At 46.7% G+C, this 24,352-nt stretch overlaps 1 protein-coding gene and 1 long non-coding RNA gene across 8 annotated transcripts in view; one reads left to right on the top strand and one right to left on the bottom strand.

Moving 5' to 3' along the window:
• LOC137438694 (protein-L-isoaspartate O-methyltransferase domain-containing protein 1) overlaps positions 1-9,646 on the bottom strand; it is a 38,173-nt gene extending 28,527 nt beyond the window's left edge. For 2 of the 7 annotated variants that reach the window (XM_068133949.2, XM_078767162.1), the window contains exon 1: positions 8,868-9,213. The gene's annotated coding sequence lies outside the window, so the exon portion shown is untranslated. Of the gene's footprint in view, positions 1-8,867 lie in introns of all 7 variants that reach the window. The other 5 variants (XM_068133948.2, XM_068133955.2, XM_068133954.2 and 2 more) reach the window with 5 other exon arrangements.
• Positions 9,330-21,496, top strand: LOC137438697 (uncharacterized). Its single transcript, XR_010986769.2, has 3 exons — positions 9,330-9,463; positions 17,361-17,488; positions 21,128-21,496. It is a non-coding gene; the product is annotated as an uncharacterized LOC137438697 (long non-coding RNA).
• The last annotated feature ends 2,856 nt before the right edge of the window (positions 21,497-24,352 follow it).

Here is a 24,352-nt window from a genome sequence, read left to right as displayed (position 1 = left end):
TCGCGAAATTTTTTCCACACTTTGAGAAAGTGGCTCGACAATTAAATTGGCCGGAGGAGGCCTGGACCATACTCGTGCAAAGTGTGCTGGTGGGGAAAGCTCAGGAAATTTATTCGGCGCTACCAATGGACCAATGTGCAGATTATGAGGTACTGAAGAAGCACATCCTCAAGGCCTATGAGTTGGTTCCGGAAGCTTACAGGCAAAAATTCAGGAATGCCAGGAAGAGGGAGAGTGAGACCCATGTGGAGTTTGCCAGAGTGAAAGAAAACATGTTTGATCGGTGGTGTGAGTCAAAAGGAGTCGGGAAAGACTTCGAAACATTGCGGGACTTGATCCTGGTGGAGGAATTCCAGCAGTGTGTCCACGAGGACATCAAAGTGTACCTGCAGGAAAAGAAAGTACCAAAGTTGTGGGACGCAGCCACCATGGCAGATGATTATGCCTTAACCCACCGAATAGGGGTCCATGAACCTACCTCCTCGCCTAGATCTCCGCAGGGGAGGTGGGGAACAGCAGGTGCGGAGAACGACAATACATGGCGGCGGCCTTGAGAGGATGAGGGGGACAACGCGGATACCCCACCTGTTCGAAGTCAGAGGGCTGTGGGCCCAAGACCAACTTATTTTTCAGGGGGCCCGAGGCAGACCACGAGTTTTTCCTCCGGGCCTACTTGCGCGTTTTGCAAGAAACCTGGACACTTGATGTCAAGTTGTTACCTCATGAAAAGGGACAACCCAGAGCGGAGTCCGACTATTACCACTCCGAATGCGATGGCTAGCGTAAGAAATCGCCATCAAAAGGGTTACCAACCATTTATTTGAGAGGGGTTTGTGTCACGGGATGGAGCCTCGACTAACCGGAAACCGGTTAGGATATTGAGGGACACAGGGGCACATCAATCTTTAATGCTTGAAGGCATTTTGCCATGGTCCGAGGAGACGGCAACGGGGGATAGTGTTCGTTTACAGGGGATTGGGGGCGGTGTTAGTGCTCCCCTTCATGTCATCCATTTGGAGTCCGATTTGGTGTCAGGACCGGTCACCGTCGGTTTACAAGCCACGCTTCCTGTAGAGGGTGTATCTGTGGTTATCGGGAATGATTTGGCCGGGGGTCAAGTTTATGGTAACCTGAGGGTTGGTCAAGAGCCCAGCAGGGAAAGTGCCAAGTTATTTGTAGGGGGACTGAACTTCAAAACAGAGGAAGAAGTTCTGACCTCTGTCTTCAACAGATATGGGCCGCTGGTGGACGTGCGGTTGGTAAGAGACTGGGAAACGCAACAGTCCAGAGGGTTCGGCTTTGTCACGTTTGCCAGCACCAAAGACGCCAGAGAGGCAGAGAAGAATTGGAATGGCAAGGATTTGGAGGGTCGGACCATAACAGTAGGGAAGGCATTTCGTAGGCGTCGAGAGGTCTACAGGAGAGGACAACTGGGCGGTAGTTTTGGTGGTGGCCGCAATCAATATTATTATGGAGGCTCCCTGAGTTACGGCAGCTCCCGAAGGAAGGATTGGCAAAGTAGTGGCCGAGAAGGAGACCGCTATTCGTGGGACTACAGGGACAAGGGGTCCCACCATAATTATTAGGGAAGTTCTGAGAAGTTGAAGCACTGAATGCGGCGGAGCCGCTGAGCCAAGGGTCCTACACGGATTAACCGTGAACGCCGTTCCTAAAGGCGTCCATATAGGGAACTTTCATGCACGGACTAACCGTGAACTCCACGTTCCTCAAGGCGCCCATGTAGAGAACTTTCCTGCACGGACTAACCGTGAACTTCACGTTCCTAAAGGCATCCATGTAGTGAATACTCGGCTTGGCCTCCCGGAAAAAGTGCTATCGAGTTGCGTAACTTTGGATCTTTGATCAACCCCTTAACCTTCATTCACAAGAAGCGGACGGTCAAAGTCAGAGGGTCATGAGAGGGAGTTTGATTTGGCAGGGACAATGTCGTTGCTGGTGTTTAGTCCAGAGGGAGTAATCTGGGGGTTTTGTGAGAGTTTGTTGCTTTATTTTTGAGTTGGGATAATTGTTGCCCAGGGGAACTGAGGATTTGGGGGTTGAGTTATCTGGTTTATTTATCCAAGTTGGCCGGCAACGAAAGTTTTCGCTGGGGTCAAACTTTCTTTCTTGAAGGGGGGGAGTGTTACATATCTATGTGAATTAGTATTCAGATCTTGGCTTATCCGTGTGTAGTATATTAAGGGTTGTTGTGATTGGAGGGTCAGGAGCCCTTCTGAACCAGTGGCCGGAAACGGAAGTGACCGGAAACGGAAGAGGAAACGACACGAGAAAAAAAGGACGAGTATTCTTCTTGATCTTCCTCGCCCCGCTCGAACCAAAGGTGGCATCGACCTTGCGCTGCGTGACAAAGCGGCGTTCCGAAGCCCATCTGGCGAGAGGAGGTACCGGGACGTGTACCGACCCGGTGGAGACGTCAAGTTGACGTGGAGCCGTGCATCGACCCCGCGTCTGGTACCGTTCGCAGCCCCGTCTAAAAAGGCGCGTCCGAGTCGCAGGTTGGGGCCTAGCACGCCTGGCAAGTGGCGTGGGGCTTTTGGCTTGCTTTACCGCACCCGCTTCGCGTAGCCCCGAGAGGCTGCAGCCGCGGGGCCTGGTACGATACCTGCCCGGTGGAGACGTCCACCCGGGGTTCGTTCAACCGCCCGAGTGCGGCGACGCCGACTACCATCTTGGTCAGGAGGGGCCCAGAGACATTGTGCGGGACCGAGACCAAAAGGGTGTCGTGAGTACTCACCGGGACACACGTATATAAGATGGCCATCTTATTCATAGGGAATTGATTGTCCTTGAAAGATTGTTGATGGTTGTGTATTGTTGATTGCTCGGGGAAAATCTCCGTGGTTGTGTCATTGAAATTGTTGGGTATCATTACCCTTGGGAAATATATTCTTGAACATCAGTGTCTCTTGGGGTGGAATTCATAGGTATTGCGTTGCGAAAGCGCATCTATATAATACTACTTTCTGGCGAAGGTCCTCTCACGGTCCGGGGGTCACCGAGACCAGGTAGTCACCGAGGGGACCACGTAACAATGTGCAGAAACAACTAGAAATAGGAAGGACCATCGTGCATGCGCTAAGGTTTGTTACCTACAATGGCTTACTAAGCTTCTAACAGAAGCCAAAAATACCTGGAAAAGTGCCCGAGAGAAAGCTGGGGTGTGCCTTTGTGCCTGAGAGGAGCCACCGATAGTTGGAGGGAGACACCATATATAGTTTGGGTACTTATGAATATCGATGGGAAGGTCATATCTGGGGCTTGTGAAAGCATAGGGTACGTTTAAAATGATATTTACTATTGTTGCGCTTATGAGGGTAGGTAAGAGAATACCGTAGGAGAGTTAGGATTGAATAGAAAATAGTATGGACCATGTGACGTGTAGGAGTATTTCGATGTAATAAGTAGGGAAAATGTAGCTTAAGGTTGTGTTTAAATGTTCATCATACGAGGGATGATGACATGTTAATTAGTAGTAGGGGTTAAGGTTAATTTCCCCTGTTCGTGATACCCTCTGTGGCCATCCCTAACATTTAAAGCAACTGCCGGCCAAGCAAAACAGCAGCTGGCTAGTATTCACGCTCCATGGAATTAGACACAATACGGCAAAGACCCGCCCAGGAGAGGTGGAGCTACAGTGTTTTAATGGGTGGGGAATGTGACCGTCAGGACATGCCGTCGTCCGCCGCCCCCCCCCCCCACCCCCCCTGAGTAACGCGGCCGGATGACATAGGCGGGCAAAGAAGAAGCTTCGCGATGGGGTCTGGAGCGAATGCGCGAGCAAGAAGCTTCGCCATTTTTGTGTCCTTGGAGGAGTGTTTTGTGTGGCGATCGTGAGGGAGCTCTGACTGCTAGGCTCACTAGGGGGCTGGAGGCCGCGCCGTCCTTCCTCAGAGGAGAAAGGAAAGAGGGCAGTCTATGTGCTCGCCACCAGCTCGATAGCAAACGCTTTCAGCGCACAGCATTCAACGTCATCGCCATTTTGCTGAGCTGCCCGTGTGGGTGGCTCCGGGCTTCGACAACTGTCGACCTTCCAAAGTATCCATTTTGGGCCAGCTAAGTGCCAGAGAGGGACTTTTACTTTCTTACCTTACCCTGTGTTTGTGTTTGTGTCTGTATGGAGGTACCTCACCATAGCATTTTACCTCAGCTTTATTTTCGTTGTTTTCATTCCGCACCTTATTTTATTATAAATCATTATTGTTGCATTTTTGTTGTGTTCTTGGTTGGGTTTCAGAATAAACCTGTGTGTTCGTGAAGTTAAACACTTTGTGTTTCTTCCATCCCGTGCGTGTCATGACCATCAGATTTGGAGATCGCCTCGGGAGTTAAAGCTGGTTCGGTTCATCCGACCAAGGCTGGTGATAATTAGCTGTGGGCACATTAATCATGTTGAGGGAGAGCTGTGAGGGCTGTTATAAATGTACTAGTAAAAAGCCCGTCAAATATGATGGGTTAGAACAGTTTATTCGACAGTGCAGCCTCGTGAGCATGCTAAAGTCTGAAGCCTCAGCCTCGCGTCAGGTGTGATTATATCTTCTTTATTTATAAGACATCATACGGATGTAAATGAACACTTCTTTTACTATGCGCATGTTGCACATAACATGCAGTGAATTTCACCTCCCTGCGCCTTATATTTATTGTTATATAAAAAAAACGCTTCTGTACACCGCCCTTTAGACTCGGTTTGCAAGCCACCATCTACATTTCCAATGGAAGAGACAAAATTCCTCTTTTATGGAAAATGTTTTTCGAGTTTGTTTCATCCTCAAAAATAGACTGCAGTGAACAAACATTCGTGTTAAAAGTTTGGCCTTTAAAACCTACCCTTATGAAGGGGGACAGACATCTGTACAAACACACAAAGTCACTGCTTTACATGGCAGATTGTTTGTTTGGTTCCAGCGAGACAAGATAAATTGTGTTTGATTTTTGCATCCATTGTGAAAAGGGGAAGTGTCTGTGCGTGTCTGTGTGTGTGTCGTTGGTTGTCGTCTCCATTTGTGGGTTTCAGGAGGTGGAATGGAGTCCTCCCAGGACCCAAAGTATCCATCACCGCTTCGGTAAGAAATCACGGTTCATGAACCAAAATGTTCAACTTTTTCAGAGTTTTGTTCCAAGGGCTCTTTTCAGGATCGTCACCGAACCCCGGATTGCCTCCAGTTGTAGTTCATTTGTGGTAATATTTCCAGGGATGGTTTATAAAAACTCAGTGAGGTTCTTCTTTATCATTCCTGTTGCTCCAATTATCACTGGTACAATTTCAATACTCTTCAGTTTCCAAGATCTCTTCACCTCATGTTTGAGGTCCTGGTATTTGGTCATTTTGTTGATTTCTGCGTTGTTGAGGCCAAAATCGCTTGGTACTGATATCTCAATCAGCAATGCTGTCTTTTCCTTTTTGTTCCTGAATACAATGTCCGGACGCAATGCTTTGTTTTCTACGTACACACTTGATGGAATCATCAGGTCGTACGTGAGCATGAACCTCCTCATTTTCAATGACTGCCCTTGGTTCGTGTTTCCATGAGTTTTCTGGAACTGGCAAAAAAATTTGTATACATTGTTGAGGCTCGTGGAAGAGCTTGTACTCGTACACTGAATGGATCAGGATGTAACAGGACAAAAGGAACAGCAGAGAGTGGGGGAAAACACCAATAGCAAAGTTGTAGGCCAAGATAGACGGAGACTTAAGCAATGGGGGAAGAATGGGGGCAGGAGATGATGCATGGGGTAGACAATAAGGAAGCAGAAGAAAACTCTTAGGAGGGAAAACTGGAAAGTTGGAAGAAGAATGGACTGGGGAGTAGTACCTGGACTAGGGAGTAGTGTGGAGGTGAGAGAGTTAACGAGGGTAGAAAAGATCATGGTTTTGGATTGGGGACAATCTGAGATGGTGGTGAACAGCTGCTTTGAAAACCTGGAGGGAAGAGCGAGATTGAAAGGGATGTGGAAGTTAGTTCCACAGGCAGGGAAAAAAGAGGAACGAATGAATGGAAGTGAGCAGTGATCCTGGAATTAGGTAGTTTCACCAGAAGGGGTTGATGATGGACCGTGTGTGCCATGCAGGAACTTGAGGGAGTACGGGGAGGACAAAACACGGAAAGAGCAGAGGGTGCAAGACGAGAAAGGAGGTTGGAGAAGACAGAGACCACTGACCTGTATGTGATGGCGAAGTGATAGACCCATACATTCACCTTCATCGTGGCAGATTCCAATAATCTTGATGGCCTTGGTGTCCACGGTGTCGAGCTAAGCAAGATGTGAAGCAGGGTAGCCAGCCCATAGGGGGGAGCAGTCATCCATCACGATGCGGTTGAAAGCCTTGTAGATGGATATTAGTTCAGGTGTGCCAAGGAAGGACTTTGTATGACGGAGGATGCACAGTCGGCCGCTGGCTTTGGAGGGCAACTTTGAAATGTGGTTTACCCAAGAAAGATCATGTCTGATAGTGAGACCCAGGAGTTTGAATGACCGAACTTCCTCAAGAAGATTGTTAAGAAGATAGATAGGAGGGTTTGCCAGATGGTCTTTTCAGGGAGGGAGAGAGAGGGGGAGGGAGAGGGTGAGGGAGAGGGAGAGGGAGAGGGAGAGGGATTGGGAGAGAGAGTGTGTGCATGGGATTTGTCAGGATTGAAAAACATATTCCAAGTGTTTGACCAACTTGTGATTTTGTTAAGGTCTGAAGAGAGGGAAGAGGTTGCATGCAGCCTTGTGGAACAGGGTGGAGTCATCAGCCAATAGATAAAGAGGATTTCCCAGGGAGTCAGAGAGATAATTTATGAAGATATTGAAATTTTGGAAGATGGTACCACATTGTCTGGCTTGGTGGTTCAATTGGAGTACGGTATCGTAGCAAAAAGACTTGTGATCCGACTCATAACTATCAAATCAGTTGGTCATCATGACCACTTTGACAAGGTACATTGGAATTCAGCCCGGACAACTGGGTCAATCCAGCATCTGTAATAATATATAACCTATTTAAATAGGCTTCACCTAATGAAATAACATTATTGATAATACACAAGTATTATTATTGGTATTATAAAAGTATTATTACCGATAATATATAAGAATTGCAACTTCCGTCAGTGGGAAAATACTATAAACACAAGATGATAATAATTAATTATGTTTAAATCAGGATAAGAGGGCAGTGGGAGCGTGAGGATGGGTAGGAAGGGGAGGCGGGGGCGGTGAGGAGAGGTAGGATCGGAGGGGGGAGGGGCGAGGAGCCATAGGATTACGGGGTGGGTGAAAGGTGAGGAGGGGTATGATTAGGGGGTGGGAGAAGGGGTAGGATTAGGGAGCGGTGGGAGAGTGAGGAGGGGTAGGATAAGGGGCGGGGGCATTGGGGATGAGTAGGATCGGGAGTGGGTTGGGGGTGAGAAGTCGTAGGATTAGGGGATGGGAGGAGGGGGAGGAGGGGTAGGATTAGGGAGTGGCGAGAGGGTGAGGGGTAGGATTTGGGGGTGGGAGAAGGGGTAGGATTAGGGGGTGGGAGAAGGGTGAGGAGGGTTAGGATTAGGGGGTGGGAGAAGGGGTAGGATTAGGGGTGGGGGGGGGGAGGGTAAGGAGCCGTAGAATTAGGGGATGGGAGGAGCGGTAGGATTAGGGGGTGAGAAAAGGGGTAGGATTAGGGAGCAGTGGGAGGGTGAGGATAAGGGGGTGGGAGAAGGGGTAGGATTAGGGAGCAGTGTGAGGGTGAGTAGGGGTAGGATAAGGGGACGGGGGCATTAGGAGTAGGATCGAGAGTGGGGATGAGGGGGGTAAGGAGCCGTAGAATTAGGGGTGGGAGGAGGGGTAGGATTAGGGGGTGAGATAAGGGATAGGATTAGGGGGTGGGTGAAGGGTGAGGAGGGGTAGGATTAGGCGGTGGGGGTAGGATCAGGGGCAGGTGGAGGGGTGGGTGAGGAGGGGCAGGTGGAGGGGTGGGTGAGGAGGGGCAGGTGGAGGGGTGGGTGAGGAGGGGCAGGTGGAGGGGTGGGTGAGGAGGGGCAGGATCAGGGGGAAGGTGGAGGAGTGGGTGAGGAGCCGTAGGATTAGGGGGTGGGTGAAGGGTGAGGAGGGGTAGAATTAGGGGGCCGGGGAGGGTGGAATGATAAGGTGAGATCCCATTGGTCATGCGGGGTATAAAGCAACAGACGCGTGGACACAATAGGGAGAGGGTTCAGGTGGGTAGGTAAGAAAATGGTGGGAGAGGGAGGGGTGCAGTAGTTTTTGGGTGAAGAGGTAATGGAAGAGAAATCGGCAGGTATTTAGCAAAACAAGATAATATGGACCTGTTAGCCTTTCCCACCTGGCCACCTGACCCACGATACAAGGACCGAGATTAAAATCCGACACAACATGCTCCACAGTCCTTCGTTTACTGAAAAATCCTTTTGATTAATCTCAAAGTACAATGGTGCTTTCGAGTGCTCGTTCATTACGTCACACACACGCACCCTTCATAAGCTTTAGATCACTGTATATACAATAAGAACAAATTATAAAAGCGGGAAAGAGATGAACAATAAAAACGTAATCTCGGGTGTGTTTGGAAACAATGGCGACGAGAATGGGGAAGCAGTTCAATGAGACGTCCATGAACAAGCGCTTGACGCGAATCGAGAAACAAAATCACACGACACCGACAACAGCCGGCTGGCAACTGTTGACGTCACAGATACGTCACGCCGCCCAGATAGCCAATGGCGAGGCGGCGTGGAAAAGCGACCAACAACAGCACGCGCCAACTCTCTCGCCAGCGACACGGTCGAGACGACAGCACGGATCTGTCGCGTCGTCCTGGACTCGTGTACACGTACTTGTCCGAGTTGTACACAACGTACAAATCTGACCTGTAATCGGATCGGGCGCATCGGACAGCCGACCGTCGCTGCGTAGACGAAAGGGTAGTTTGACCGGACGAAACAGTACGTCACAACGCAGGGCGTACGTCACATAACGCCGCGCAGCGTGAAATCTCCGCGGAGAGCTGGCGATGTCGAGGCCAAAACAAAAGGTCGAGCGCCGCGGTAATGACGGCCCGTTCGGGTCGCGCCGTGAGGGACCCTCGATGACGCACGACCGCACGACCCGGGCGCAGACCCCGGCGCGGCTCCGCGGACCCCAAAGCAATCCCTGCCCGTTCATGGTACCGACCTGCTCCTTGCGGTGGTGTAAACACACACCACGTGACGCATCACGCAGCACCGCCTTCGGGCCTTCGCCTCGGACAGCCGATTGGCCGGCCGTGCGGTACAGCGACCAATGGGACGCTCCCCCGAGAGCGCGGCTCACCGACCGGGTCCCCGCGTCCTCAAGTTCCACATCCCGGGGAGTTCGCTGGACGTGGATTTGGATTCGTCGTCCATTTCACGCCTCGTTTTCTTACCCGATGCGTTTGCGCAAACGACGCCACGTCAGCCACGTCTGTTTAGGGATAACTTTCCTGGTAACCGAACACGTCACATACACGATGACGTCACTTCGACTCGGAATTTAGTCTAATGCTAAATAGAGCCGTTTAATTTGTCCGAACATTCGTTGTGATTTCACTGATTATTTAATTCAAACTGATCTTGCGAATCCCGCACATCCGACACACTCTCGTCGCCATTTAAAGGTCTACAGACACATAAAAATAAATAAATAAATAATTGATTGTATTGTATTGATTTTAAAGCCATAAAGAAACAACTGAACGTGTTTTTAATTCGAATTTTTTTTGAGTTCTTACAGTTAAAAAAGCAAACCCGTCGGCTACCCTCTACCCTTAAAAATAGCGATGGCATGACGTCATCTCATCTGCGTGACGTCATCAAAGGCAAAGTTGTCGCAGCACGCGACGTACAATAAGTTATAACAACAACGAGAAAGCATCTGAAAATGCAAAGCCTGCCCACGTCCGTTTGTATTCAGACGTCTTCTTCTTCTTCCGTAAACTCAACATAACGAAAACGACCAAATAAAATGTACATAAAATTGCTGAGTTTATGCAACCTTGACCTTTGAGCTTTTGCACTTATAAAAATAATTCACTCCTACCTTTTGATTAATTACCAATTCAGTGACCCGATATGCAAATTCTTAAAATTTCAGGTCAATCGGGTGAAAATTGGTGATTTTACACCTTCACCTTTTTTTTTTTGGTATACAAGATCGAGGCTCGTGTAAGAGCTAACATTAATCACAAAAAAAACAAACAGACACATAAAACATATGATAAAGGGAGGAGGAAACAAGATGTGGAGAAAGAGGGAAGCACACAAGTACAACAGCAGAGAACACGGATATCGGGAGATCTGTGGGAGGGAGAGGGCTTGGGGGGAGGAGGCATGCGAAGGGAGGGAGGCATGGGCAAGGTAAAAAAAAAACACATGGACACTGCTAGGACTTCCAGGAAAGAAGTCGGTATTTCAAAAAAGTGGATCTGCGGTGAATTAACGGAGGTAGAAAAGATCAAGGTTTTAGATGGGGGAAGATAAGAGATGGTGGTGAACAGCTGTTTTAAAGACCTGGAGGGAGGAGTGGGATTGAAGGGAGTGAGGGAGTTTGTTCCAGAGGTGGGAGAAAAGAGGAATGAAGGAGTGAAGGTGAGCAGAGAGTCTTGATTTTGGCAGTTTCACCAGAAGAGGGTTGCTGGCAGATCTTGGGTGACCGGTAGGAATATTTTGGGGACAGAGCCCAGAGAGAGCTGGGGGAGCAAGGTCGGAGAGGAGTCGGTAGTAGACAGAAAAACCACCAACCTGCCTGCGGTGAGTGAGTGAAAGGCCCTCAGAGTTAGCTTCATCGTGAGAGATTCCAATGATTCTGAAAGCTTTGGTTTCTACAGCGTGAAGCCGAGCGAGGTGTGAGGCAGGAGCACCAGCCCAGAGGGGAGAGCAGCATTCCATTCAGCTGCAGATGAAAGCCTTGTATGTGGTGAGGAGCTGAGGTGTGCCAAGGAAGGACTTCGCACGATGGAGGATGCCCAGTCAGCGACTGGCTTTCCAGGCCAGCTTGGAAACGTGGTTTTCCCAGGAAAGATCATGATAGATAGTGAGACCCAAAAACTTGAGTGACAGAACTTCTTGGAGAGGATTGTTGAGAAAGTAGATGGGAGGGTTTTCCAGACGGTCTTTTCGGAGAGACAAAGTGAGAGTGTGAGATTTGTCAGGATTGAAAGACATGTTCCATTTGTTTGACCAGTCTGTGATTTTGTGCAGGTCTGCAGACAGTGAGGAGGCTGCAGACTGCCGATCTGAGGGATGAGGAATGGAGCGGCAGAGAGTGGAGTCATCAGCAAAGAGATCGAGAGGATTTTCCAGAGTGTCAGAGAGATCATTGATGAAGACCAGAAAAAGCACAGGGATCAGAACACTACCTTGGGGAACTCCAGCCTGAACAGGAAGGGGAGATGAGAGAAATCCATTCAGGGCCACACGTTGACTACGACCAGAGAGGAAGTCCGCAAGCCATGCGTGGAGATTTCCATGGATACCATAGGAGGAGAGTTTGGTGAACAGAGCGGGGTGCCAGACCGTATCGAAGGCACGTGATATGTCAAGGGAGACAGCTCTGATTTCCTGTTTGGTGTTGAGGACCTCCATTGTTGAGACAGCAGAAGCAGCATGTCCAGAGTAGAGTGACCTGGTATGAATCCAAATTGATGATCAGAGATCAAGCCAAAGGAGAAGAGGAAGGATTTGATGTCAGAAGCGATGATGGATTCCATGACCTTGCTGATTATTGGGAGCAAGCTGATTGGTATGTAGTTGCAAGGATCTGTTTTTGCACCTTTTTGTGTAAAGCGGTAATGTTGGCTTTTTTTTTTTCTTTTTTCTTTTTTTTTCTTTTTTTTTTTTTTCCTATACTGAATCGAGGCTCGTGAAAGAGCTGACAACCGCGAGGGAAAGACAAAGACAGTACATGGGGACCGCGAGGGAAAGACAGTACATGGGGACCGCGAGGGAAAGACAAAGACAGCACATAGGGACCGCGAGGGAAAGACAAAGACAGTACATGGGGACCGCGAGGGAAAGACAAAAACAGCACATGGGGACCGCGAGGGAAAGACAGTACATGGGGACCGCGAGGGAAAGACAAAAACAGCACATGGGGACCGCGAGGGAAAGACAAAAACAGCACATGGGGACCGCGAGGGAAAGACAAAGACGCTGATTTGCAAGCAGATGGCAGATGACCTTGAGCAAAAGAGAGGGTGAAGATAATTGAGAGAGGGTGAGATAGAGTGGAAGAGCAGGATTTTAGGACCCGTGGGCTGATGCCGTCTGGTCCAGTTGCAGAATCAGAGTCGAGGTTTGACAAAAACTTCTCCATCTTGTCAGGAGAGAAGGACACAGAGTCCAGGAGCAGCTGTGTTCGACTGGGTAAGGCGGGTACAGAGAGAGATGGGTTCGGGACACAAGATTTTGAGGCAAACACAGAGTTGAGGCCGTTTGAGGTAAGGGAGGGGATGGAGGGGGAACAAATACCAGAAACAGATTTGACCAGATGCCACCAGGATTTGGAGGAGGGAGACAGGTTTGAGAGTTCAGTCTTGAGAGTGGAGAGACATTCTTTCCTGGCTCTCCTGAGGGCAGACACACACTTGTTCCAAGCTTTGTGAAAGGAACTGAGATTACCTTCAGTTGGATTAGCCTTCCATGAGGTGAAGGCAAGTTGCTTCATGGCAACTGCCTCACCACAAGATTCAGTGTACCACGGACGGTAGGAAGGGTAAGACAACTGAAAACGAGATGGGATAAATCTGTACATGGGAGAGAGCAGTTTACTTTGGAAGAATTCCCAGGAAGAGTTGATGTGAGAGGCAGTAGAGATGTGAGACCAGTCCAGATGATTGATGGCTGCTTGAAGATTATTGAAGCCAGTTATTATTGAATTGATTATTATTATTATTATTATTATCATTATTATTATATTATAATTATTATTATATTATTATTATATTATATTATTATTATCATATTATTTTTGATTATTGAAGCTTGAAGCCAGTCAGCCTGAGTGAAATGTCAGACTCGTCGGCACTGAGGAGGCTCTCTGAGAATGACCAGAGAGATGTCCACTTTAACAAGGAAATGATCAGAAGAACCGATTGGAGCAGAAGAAGAGCAGCAGACATTTGCAGGGAAGTTAGTCATAACCAAGTCCAGAAGAGAAGATACTCCATTGAATGAGATCTGGGTCAGGAAATTGACAGATTGTGTCAGTCCCAGTGAGTCACAGAAGTCCTTTGCTGAGGTGCCATGGCTGGTGTGAGAGGTACTGTTACGTGCTCCTCCCCGACCCCCTGGTCACGGTGTACCTCCGAGCCCCGAGACGAGTCACGGCAGAAAAATGTGTTATTCTGTGTCAAAGATCAACGGAGACGCCACCCCAATTGTTACTCACAAACAAATATTGTATTAAGATCACACAAGAATAACAGTACAACAACAATAGTATTCAAAAGTACAATCAATATGTCCTATGATGGTACCATCAGTTTTGTAATATATAACTCACTGTGTTCCAAGTGAGTGAAACAAGAACATTCCCCAATGTCTCTTATTCCCGGCTCCAAGACGGAGTTGATTCGCTCCAGCGATCGCCAGAATGATGTCCAATCGAGATCAGAATCCCGTGCGGATGGCAAGAACAGTCACACTGCCGAAGCTGTACAAAAGCGCCCTCAAGGCGACTGGGAAATCCAAAGGCGCCCTACAGGCGACTGAGAGATCACACCCTCGGGTATGGACGAAGTAACCTTCAAAAAGCCATGTCACACACGCCCCAGATTGACGTCTGAATGCGGTGAAAATGGTCGAAAAGAGACGAAACCGCGAGCGAAGCACAAGTCCTGCGCGAGTCAAAATGGCCGACGACCCGCTCTTGAGACGTATCGGCCCAGCGATAATTCTCCTCGGAATCCACCGCCAAAAAATCTGACACGCAGGTTGATCGGTCACAGCGATGACAACTCTGTCGCAGGAATCCCTTTCCCGGAAACCCGAAAGTTCGCTAGTGACTCTTGCTCGCCAACGTTCGCTTCAGAACTCGGAGCGACTCGGCTTTCTTGTCCGACTCACTCGCTCCGCTCTATTTTCTCTCTCTTCTTCCTCTTCATCGTCCGGTTCCCGATCCGGTTTCCTGTTTCTTTTAACATTAACTTTTTTACCTTTTGAAAACAGTTCATGGACAATAAACCTTTTGAAAACAATAATAGTACATGGAATCAGAAATATTTACAGTGGATGCAAACCACCACAACGGAAGTGACTAATCCATAACAGTACCCACACCCAGCCAGCTGGCATGATGACAGATGAAATCACCACATATGAGGAAGAGAGAGTTGGGATGAGTGGATAGAAGTTGGTCCATGTTGTCCGACAGGGAGATGTAAATGGAGTCATCACTGTTTGGTGGAGGGTACAACACGCATATGAACAAAAGGTGGGAGCGGGAGGAAGCCGTAGCCAGAGGTCCTCCTGGGGGTGGGGTGAAGAGAGTGAGGATGAGAGTTTCTGATAAAGATAGCAACCCCACCACCAGGATGAGGCTCAGGTCTATCATACCGGAGGAGGGAGTAACCAGGAAGAGATGTTAAGGAATCAGAGACATCTTGAAGGAGGAAAGTTTCTGTTAAGCAGATTACGTCTGGTTTGTCAGAAGCAACCTGTATGGGGAGATCAATGGGGTTTGAGCGAAGGCCCCAGATGTTTTAGGTCCATACCGTTAAGGAAGAGGGAGGGGGAGCATCAGGTACAGGACAGGGGAGGGGAGGAGTTGGGTTAGATGATGGGTGAGAGGTGAGGTATGGAGAGCTGTTGATGGTGTGTCAGAGATTGCAGAAGAGTTAGGAGAAAGGGAAGGATGAGGAGGACGAAAGGTTTGATGGTGATGGGATGAGGCACAGTGAAGTGTTGTTTGAGGTGCGGCAGAGCAAAGTAGAAGGTTGGAGGAGGTGGAGGTATGTGATGGAAGGGAGAGGGAGTGGGGAGGAGGCAGCTTTGAGGAGGAGGGGGGAGAATTGGAGAAAGATAGTCGGGGGTGGGGGGAGATTAGAAGGGGAGGGGTGGGGGTGAGTTTTGAAGTGAAGGGGGGAGTTTCGGAGTGGAGGGTGAGGGGGGAGTTTAGGAGGGGAGGGGTCAGGGGGGAGTTTTGGAAGGGAGCAGTGATGGGGGAGTTTAGGAGGGGAGGGGTGAAGGGGAAGTTTGGAAAGTGGATGATTAATGAAAAACGAACATTTATTACAAACTGGGTTTATTGTGATTTTCAAGTCAGAGATCCGTTTGAAAACAATAGAGAAGGGGTGGAATGAAGGTGTGTTCAGAGAATTTAGAAAGGAAGGACTGTAAGATATAAAAAAAATTTTGAAGGGGAATGATTTGATGAGGAAATTGAAAAAAGGCTATTAAATCGGAAGAAAAACAGCATGTTGTAATAAACCACTGAATAAAACACTGCAGGGGAAAGTATAAACATATTTAAATAATATTTAAACAAAACTGTGAAAAACAATCTCGGAAAAATTCCCTGAAGCGAGGGCTTGGATCTGAGAAAGAAGGAGAAAGGATTGAATGAGTATGGTGGAAACTAGAATTGGAAAGGCGAGTATCGGCTGGAGATGGAAGTAAGAGGTGAAAGAAAGGGAGATAAAGGGGGCGGGGCGAGAAAACAGCACACGTGGGCGGAGCTCGCGAAGAGAGAAGGAAATAATATTATTTTTTTTGTATTTTTTTTTTTGTATTTAAAATGTTAGACAAAGGGTAAGATGTTCGGGGAAGTTAGGAGGAGAAGAGAAAATCAAAGAAAAAGCAAATACAACGAGGGAAATAACTTAAATTCACAAAACACCGACGGGGGTAGGGAAGCCTCAAGGTACCAGGCCGCGTACGCGTGCGAACAGAAAACGATTAATTACACACAAGTTTGCATGAATTACAAACCAAGACTAACTGGAAACACACAGCAACACATACACAATAAAATAACGAGTGGAAATTTGACAAAGACATGAATGGGAAAATACTTAAACTTTGATGACGTGGAGAGATCGAAGTACGCTTCCTCGCCAGGGGAACCGGCAGCGGAGGTCCCAACTCTGACCTTTTGATCTAAAAAAAAAACCAATCAGCTTCTAACTTTTGATTAACTAGGGCATGCCCGTACTATATCTATATCTAAAATTATATCCCCCCCCTCTATTTACATGAAATGGTTTGGTCCAAAGCGAACGGCTTGCGGAGTTTGGTAAAGAAATCGCCATAGCGTGCACAAACGCGCAGGAAAGCGAAAGAATCGCAAATTAGTTTTAATTAGTTTTAAAACATAGTTTAACGCCAACATAGTTTGCCAACGTGAAATAAATGAATACGCTCTCAAATGTGCCGTCCGAGGCAGAGTCTGTTCGGCACGTTCGGCACACGTGATAGCTCGCTGCTCTCTGATTGGTTGAATCGTTTTTTGGACATAGCTCGGTAACTACTTGTCCGATTAATATGAAACCTTGAAAAGGCACATCCTCGGGTCCCCAGCAATATACCTGGCAAGTTTAAAGTATATCGGACCCGTGGTTGTCGAGAAACAGCGGTCACAGACAAACAAACATACAAACATACATACATACATACATACACACAGAGATTACTGGCATTATAGATAGATGAACCAATTCAGTAACCCAATATGCAAATTCTTTAAATTTCAGGCCAATCAGGTGAAAATTGGTGATTTTACGCCTTGACCTCTGACCTTTTGATCTGAAAAAAAACAACAATCAGCTTCTAGCTTTTGATTAATGAACCAATTCAGTGACCTGATATGCAAATTCTTTACATTTCAGGTCAATCAGGTGAAAATTGGTGATCTTATGCAACCTTGACCTTTGACCTTTTGACCTAAAAACAATCGGCTTGTAGCTTTTGATTGGTGAACCAATTCAGTGACCTGATTTCAAGTCAATTGGATGAAAATTGACGATTTTATGTGATACTCACCTTTAACCTTTTGACAAAATTATGAATTTGTCTTCTCCATATCAGAATAAAGCTTTTTAGAAAATTTCATGACAAAACTCAAATGTGTAAACACCGTGTAAAAAAGTTACAGCACAGATAGCCAGACAGTCAGACAGACAGACAGACAGACACGACACAAGTGATAGCAAAACCCGTCTCCTGCTGCGCATGGGACGGGCTAATAATAACAATAATAATAATAAAGGTTTATTTCTGTTAAAATTCCATTGTGGCCAAAAGCCGAATTGAGGCAAGTTTTACAATTGGTAATTTTAACAAGTAAAGATTTTTTTTAAACAAAACAAAACAAAACAAATCAATAAAAGATTGAACTAATGCTCGCAGACGGGACGCCTGGCTTAATGTCCATCCAAGGGACAGCATACACATTGATGAATCACCCTGCTTGTGAAACAGCAGGATGACAGTTTGCAGGTGCTTCGGGATTCGAACCCAGGATCGACAGCTTAGAGGTGAGTGTGCATACCTATAGGCCATCCTGTCAGCACTCCTGCCTTACTGCTCCACTTTCAGTACATTGCCCTTTGTCTTCTTCTCTTCTATAAGCCCTCGATCTGTTGTATATCAAAAAAGCAATATAATATGTATATACAGTGCATTCAGAAAGTATTCAGACCCCTTCACTTTTTTCACATTTTGTTATGTTGCAGCCTTTTGCTGAAATCGTTTAAATTCATTTTTCCCCTCATCAATCTACACTCAATACCCCATAATGACAAATAGAAAACAGGATTTTAGAAAGTTTTGCAAATTTATTAAAAAGGAAAAACTGAAATATCACATTGACATAAGTATTCATACCCTTTGCTATGACACTTGAAATTTAGCTCAAGTGCCTCCCATTTCTCTTGATCATCTTTGAGATGTTTCTACACCTTGATTGGAGTCCACCTGTCGTAAATTCAATTGATTGGACATGATTTGGAAAGGCACACACCTGTCTAAATAAGGTCTCACAGCTGACAATGCATATCAGAGCAAAAACCAAGCCATGAGGTCGAAGGAACTGCCTGCAGAGCTCAGAGACGGGATTGTGTCGAGGCACAGATCTGGGGAAGCCTACAAAAAAATTTCTGCTGCATTGAAGGTTCCCAAGAGCACAGTGGCCTCCATAATTCTTAAATGGAGGAAGTTTGGAACAACCAGGACTCTTCCTAGAGCCGGCCACCCGGCCAAACTGAGCAATCGGGGGAGAAGGGCCTTGGTAAGAGAGGTGACCAAGAACCCGATGGTCACTCTGGCTGAGCTCCAGAGATCCTGTGTGGAGATGGGAGAAACTTCCAGAAGGACAACCATCACTGCAACACTCCACCGATCTGGGCTTTATGGCAGAGTGGCCAGACGGAGGCCTCTCCTCAGTGAAAGACACATGAAAGTCCACAGAATCTTGTTTCTCACAGTCTGAGAGTCCTTTAGGTGCTTTTTTGCAAACTCCTAGCGGGCTTTCATGTGTCTTTCACTGAGGAGAGGCTTCTGGCTGGCCACTCTGCCATAAAGCCCAGATCGGTGGAGTGTTGCAGTGATGGTTGTCCTTCTGGAAGTTTCTCTCATCTCCACACAGGATCTCTGGAGCTTTCATGTATATATATATACACAGGGTGAGGCAGAAATATGATTATTTTTAACACTCGTGTAAAGGTAATAATAAGTTGTATTTCAAAACACATTCTTACAAGAAAGTGAAGTACATAACATGCCATTTATTTGTGAAAAAGAACATCTCGGAGATGCACACCATTTCGTCTGACACATTCCTCCAATCTTGGATGCCAATTATTCCTGACGTTCTGCAACATGGCCACGTCAATATCATTGATTTCGCGTCTGATGTTTTCCTTCAGTTCATGAAGAGTTTGTGGACGATTAACATACATTTTGTCCTTCAGATATGACCACAAATAAATAATCATATGCAGTCAAATCGGGTGACCTCGCTGCCCATGGAATATCGCCGTTTCTGGAAATTACATGCTTTGGAAAGAGTGCCCTTACAGTAGTCATGGGCACTCTGGCGGTGTGGGAGGTTGCACCATCTTGCTGAAACCACGTCATTGGGCTCACTTCTGCAAATCTGTTTAATTCTCTGGAGAGGAAGTTATAAACCATATCGGTATATCGAACTGCAGTAACAGTGACGGCATTTTCGTTATCGTTCGGCGGTTTCTCTTTTAAAGTTGAACCGGTCCTCTCAAAGTTCTGAACCTATAACTTGATAGCACGAACAGACGGCTCATTTTCATGACGTTGAACATTGAAATGGAGTTTGAATTGAAGTTGCGCAGCAGTTGCACTATCATTATTCTTGTAAAAAGCTTTGATAGCGAAAGCGCGTTCTTCACCCGACCAATTCCACATGGTCACTCAAGTGTTTTGCCTGCAAAAAAAAAACTAAATAAGGTAAAAAAGGAAAACAATAAAAATGCATGTTATGTACTTCAATATCATGAATTAATTTATTTAGAAATACAATTTTTTATTTCCTTCAAACGAATTTCAAAAATGACCATATTTCTGGCTCACCCTGTATATATTGTCGTGCGATTGCCCTCGGTGAAGACCGGGCAATCACGGATGGAAGCGAGCTTAATGAGGCGACGATCAATGGCGGATTTCCTATACACGCGCGGGAGGAAGACGGGGAAGAAGAAGAAGCAGGAATTTACCTGACGGTCCGCACGCAGGCTTCAGCCTGCCGGAAATAATCCAAACCGAACACGGATTTCGAATAGAAAGGGAAAATAATAAAAAGGTTTAATTTACAAGAACTATTGGGACAAGGAAACACGACGATAAAAACTAAATCCTAAGTTGGGACGTCCCCACACTAGTCTTAAACAACAGGACAATGGAGGAATCAATAAAATAAAACATTGTGTTTGCGTTTGTGCTGGCTTAGCTTCATCTGGCAGTCAGGGATCGTTCGGCCGTTCAGGCTCCGTCAGGCTCCGGCGGTGTTGGCACGAAGAGGCCTCCCCGCGCCCCCGTTCACCAGGCCTCGATGCGTCCTTGTTTGCGCTCTGTCAGGCCTCACCGAGCGCCTCGCTCGGGCCTGGCTCGTCACGCTTCGGCGGCGAGCCTCGCCCGTACACTTGTCGTTCGCACGCGAATGCAGGGAAGGAGAATCGTCAGTGCTCCGTCTCTCCACCGTCTTTCGAACTCCTCGTTCCTCAACCAAAGTCCGAAGGCAAGAGAAGGTCCAGCGCAAAGGGACAGTCAAAAGCAAGAGGGCAAAGGGAAGAGACCAAAATGCCGGCGAACGAGAGGTTTTACTGGCCGTCCCGTGACGTCAGCCCTCCTCTCCTCCAACCAGTGCGTCGCTTCTTGGACGTCTTTTGCGCCCTCCTCTCTGATTGGCCGAGCGCCTTTGCCCTTCGTGTCATGACATCGGTCGGTGGCCAATCAGTGTGTTGCTCCTTCCGCCAATCACGGGGAAGCTTTCTGCCCCCCCCCCCCCTAACCAATCACACGTCCTTCCCGACTCTCCAATCAGCGACCTGCTCTTAATCGCCCCTCCCCCCTGTCAATCAAGAGTCCTTTTGGGCGTGGCTATTGCCTGCCTGGTCGATGTGTGTTTGCCATGGCGCCGTAGTGTGTGGTTGCTTCCTGTTGGTTCTTCCGGTCAGTCATTGTGAGAGGGGAGTATTTAATTAATGTCGTGCAAATGGGGCTAACTAATGCATGTGATGTATTGCCATAAGGGACGCCGGAATGATCACAGAGGGGACGACACACCGGGGAATTAGCATAAACCAGAGAACTACTTAACATGCCCCGCCCCCTCGCGGCGGGGACACAGATATGCAGCTTACTTCGACAAACCGGGCTAGACAGGTCCCTGACTTACTTATACCAAGCGGGTTCTTCTTCTTCATGACATCGGAGCACCTACCTATACAGATCTACCTGAATCTATATATCCCCCTACCCCACCGACATAACAATATATACATACAGGGTGAATCAAAAGTAGCGCCCGCGCCCGATTTCTGTTTTTTCGGCTGTCAGATTCTTTCTGGGATGTCATGTTGCTAATAATTGTCTTGCAGATTATTAATTTTCTTAATTTACTTATTTTTGTTTTTGTTTTGCAGGTTATTGCTGAGACTTTTGGAAAGTTACTGAATTTGCATCAAATTGAACCATGAATTACCTTTCAATGAATCAATGCATTGCGGCCGTGAAACATTACTACAAATGTAATGATTTCTTTCTTTGGGGGCTCATGAAAGACCTTGTTTATCGTGAAAAGCCTCGTACCATTCAGGAATTGAAGGCTCAAATCACTGCAAAGTTTGAGGAAATTGATATCGAACTCTGCAAGCGTGTGTGCCACTCTGTGCCTGCTCGGCTGCAATTGTGCATCGATCACGAAGGAGGGCACTTTGAAAATTGCAAGTAAAACAGCTTGGTACACTTCCGTAATAATTTTCCCCCAAATAAATGGTTAGATAAACATGTCATTCATTTATTTCTACCTTCTTGTACACTGTAATACAAATGGCAAACAAACAATCAACTGACAGAAATATATATATATATATATATATATATATATATATATATATATATATATATATATATATATATATATATATATATATATATATATATATAAATAAACAGAAATCGGGCGCTACTTTTGACTCACCCTGTATATATACAGTCACGTGAAGAAGTAAGTACACCCCATGTAAAGTTTTGACTTTTTCAACATATTTCAACATACAGCTATTTGATCATCATTTCAACAATATTGATAGATAAAGGTGATATAATATAACAAATATCATGAAACATTTACATTTTGTAGTCCATTGTATAATTTAAATAAACATAAATACAAATTTCGCATGTGTAAAAAGTAAGTACACCCCTACATTTATCAATACTTCAAATACCTAAAATTTGAATCAGGTGCACCAGCTCAGGTGCAAATGATTAGAACATTGTTAGAGAGGATCTTGGAGGAACCTGTCTTATTTAAACCTCAGACATTTAGTTTGGTTTGCTCTTTGTTGTTGAAGTGGGCGGCGTCACCATGCCTAGATCAAAAGAGCTCTCTGAGGCTTTCAGAAAGAAGGTTATAGACGCCTAAGAGTCTGGGAAGGGATTTAAAAAGATCTCCAAACAATTTGAAATCAATCATTCAGACTGTCCGGAAGATCATCTACAAGTGCAGAAGATTCCAAACAACTGCCAACTTGTTCAGGCCAGGCCGCCCCAGCAAGTTCAGCCTGAGAGCAGACCGCAAGATGCTGAAAGAAGTCTCCAAGAACCCCAGAATGTCATCACGGGACCGACAGGTAGCTCTTGCTACTGTTGATGTCAAAGTGCACGAGTCTACCATTAGAAAGAGGCTGCACAAATTTGATCTACATGGGAGGTGTGCCAGGAGGAAACCTTTGCTGTCCAGAAAGAACATCAGGGCAATTCTAAAGTTTGCCAATGAAGACCGAGGCAAAGACCAGCACTTCTGGAACAATGTGCTCTGGACAGATGAGGCAAAGGTAGAGCTATTTGGCCACATTACCAGAAGACATGTTTGGCGAAAACCAAAGGCAGCATTTGACCACAAGAACCTGATACCAACTGTAAAGCATGGTGGTGGAAATATTATGGTTTGGGGCAGCTTTGCTGCATCAGGGCCTGAGCAGCTCACCATCATAGAATCCACTATGAATTCTTCATTGTACCAGAGGGTGCTTGAGGATAATGTGAGGTCATCTGTCGGAAAGTTGAAGTTCAACTGAAGGTGGACCTTGCAACATGACAATGACCCTAAACATACCAGTAAATCCACCAAGGAATGGCTGAAAAGAAAGAAATGGAGGGTTCTGGAATGGCCAAGTCAAAGCCCGGATCTAAATCCCATCGAGACGTTGTGGGGAGATTTGAAACGAGCTGTGCATGCAAGAAACCCCTCAAACATCGCACAGCTGAAATAATTCTGCATGGAGGAGTGGGCAAAAATTTCTCCCAGTTGATGTCAGAGACTGGTAGACAGTTATAAGAAACGCCTACTTGAGGTTGTTTCTGCCAAAGGGGGCAATACCACCTATTAGAGCCAAGGGTGTACTTACTTTTTCCACATGCAAAATTTGCATTTATGTTTATTTAAATTATACAATGGACTACAAAATGTAAATGTTTCATGATATTTGTTATATTATATCACCTTTATATATCAATATTGTTGAAATGAAGATCAAATAGCTGTATGTTGAAATATGTTGAAAAAGTCAAAACTTTACATGGGGTGTACTTACTTTTCACGTGACTGTATATATACTGTATTTATACTGTTACGAATTTGGGTAGTGATATATGTAGAGCAGAGTAGATCTGAGTAGGTAACATGCTTCGACTGTCGCGATAGGGAATCTACCTGTAATAAGTCATGTGTAGGCGTTTTGTCGGTCAAGGTGTATAACTGTGGATCTACCAGGAGATTCGGGTGATAGGTAGTGTCGGGGTTAATGAGTAGAGCCCTTGTATGTCTCACCTGGTTAGCCAAACCTTTGTCCCTTTTGGCACTGCACACCACTTAGACATTAGTTTGGACCTTTAGTACAACACTAAGTAACGCCCTCCCCTGACATGACTTGGGAAGAGACCAGGCCAGGACACCGCCGATAATGGCCACCGCCACCTACACCTCCGGACAGGCCTATCCATCTTGAGTACCACCCCCAGGAGGGCTGTGCTTGTTTGGCGCGAATGGACGCGGGAGGCGCGAAGCGGGTCGACGGAGGGCGGGAAGTTATGAGGCTCTGATTGGTTGGCAGCACGCCAAGGCCGACGTCACCGGCCGGCGGATATTAACGAGGGCCGAACGCCATTTTTGAGAGAGTCGTTCAGAGATCCCGAGTGAGTTACGCATGAGTTGAGCAGTTGCGCACTGGTGAGATTCCTGGCCCTGGCAGTTTCGTGAGATCCCTGGTTGTGTTGGCTCGCAGATTCCAGTGAGATGCCTGGCAGATTCCTGGAAGATTCACGGCCTGATTTGGCCGTCCCGGTGAGATCCGAGTTGGCTTGTCGACCGTGTACGAGGGTCGACCACGTGGTGATCGGTGCTTGGTGCATGGTGCTCGGTGCTTTGGAACTTGGAGCGAGGCGTGCCGTGGGACGAAAGGAGCCGCGTGTTGGACGGTAGCCAAAGCCAACGGCAAAGACCAGATAAGACCGAGTTGCATGTTCACCAGTACATGACGTGTTCTTTTCCTTAATTCAGATTCCCTCGTTTGTATTTGATATCTGTTGTGTGTGGGATCCCAATTTAGCTACCTTATTTTATTATCGGCGCGTGCTTTTCCTGT

The sequence above is a fragment of the Myxine glutinosa genome, chromosome 13 (genome assembly GCF_964187855.1).
Source record: "Myxine glutinosa chromosome 13, kmMyxGlut1.1, whole genome shotgun sequence".
NCBI classification, from domain to species: Eukaryota; Metazoa; Chordata; class Myxini; order Myxiniformes; family Myxinidae; genus Myxine; species Myxine glutinosa.
This window is presented reverse-complemented; position numbering and strand designations above follow the sequence as displayed.